The sequence below is a fragment of the Branchiostoma floridae genome, chromosome 4, assembly GCF_000003815.2.
Source record: "Branchiostoma floridae strain S238N-H82 chromosome 4, Bfl_VNyyK, whole genome shotgun sequence".
Classification (NCBI taxonomy): domain Eukaryota; kingdom Metazoa; phylum Chordata; class Leptocardii; order Amphioxiformes; family Branchiostomatidae; genus Branchiostoma; species Branchiostoma floridae.
Window position 1 is genome coordinate 7268219 of NC_049982.1, and position 1313 is coordinate 7269531.

The 1313-nt window shown below is 38.8% G+C and overlaps 1 protein-coding gene across 1 annotated transcript in view; it reads left to right on the forward strand.

Annotated features, from left to right (window-relative positions):
* Nucleotides 1–1313, forward strand: part of LOC118413170 (protein crumbs-like) — a 6021-nt gene that overhangs the window by 4210 nt on the left and 498 nt on the right. The gene's annotated exons all lie outside the window — the stretch shown is intronic.

Below are 1313 nucleotides of genomic sequence, written 5' to 3' on the forward strand. Positions count from 1 at the left end.
AAAGGAGTGAAAAGGAACGGAGTATGAAGCAAACTTAAATAAAATCAATGAGAATATAAGGAATCGGTACTGCGGGCGTTAGAAGCATATGAAACGTGTTTTATTTTTACACCGCTGTTTCAGGCTGTTGTTTTTGTGTGGCTAAATTATTCTTTGAAGATCTGCGAAATACAAAGAAACGGAACTGAGATAAGAAAGTAAGGACTAAAATTCAGTGGGTGGTAAATAAATATCGATTATTATACATTTTCAGGATGAGGCAAGATTGTAACCTTGTTGTTGTATTTGGGTGGCTTTTATTCTCCCTAGAGGGGAGCGCCGCATGCAAATGACCCGCGAAATCCGGTCAGGAAAGATATGCTAATAAACTGCTGCCCCACGAGCATGACAGCTCCTTTCAACAGGGCCAACAACATGGTTTTCTGGAGACTGGAGACATATCTTCTCGCTCGTTCACAACGAAAGAAAAGCTGTGAAAGGATAGACATATATACATTGTACCAATAAGATTTCATCAAGTTGTACCATGAGTATCATCATTTTGGCGGGAAGAATTTGCCAACGTGAGGTGCCAACGTGAGGAATTTGTGCAAAGGATATTGGGAAATACAATTTCTGTCAACAATTTTCCCGTCATATTCAATACAAATAAATTTCTGCCTCTTGCGACCGACATCAGGCCCTCGCTGATGACAAAAAAATCCCAATGCCGGGTTTAGATGTCCTGGTTGCAAAACAAATTTAAGGCGTTGTATTAATATTAATGAAAGTGTGAAAAAAAGGAAGGAAAAATAATTCCCAACATGCTGGGCTCGAACTTCCGATCGTCGACTTCCCTGGGTTCGAACATGCGACCTATATTTCTCTAAGGTCAAGGTCAATTGTGCAATACATGTACTTGTTACTTTGCTAGCATTGCATTTTTTTAAACAACTATATCCACATAGCATCATGGCTTTTTATGATAAAATATGCGCAATCGTTCTCGACATAATCCATTTCTTCTTGTGAAATTTTATAATATAAATGTAATATGGATATTCTAAGGAATGTTATAACCACATTAACAAGTACATGAGCATAGATATGCATAGATAGGTCTCATCAATATCCATTCCTCCATTGAACCATTGGGGCTATAGGAATTTCGTGGAGGAAGCCGCAAAATGCCAAAGTAAAGCCCGTTTCATATGCATTTGCCGATCACAGTTTACCGTTGCCTTACATTACCATTGATTTTATTTCAAGTTGCTTCATACTTCGTTCCTATCCGATCTTTTCGTTCCTTTTCGCAAGTTCGGGAGCGAAAGCGC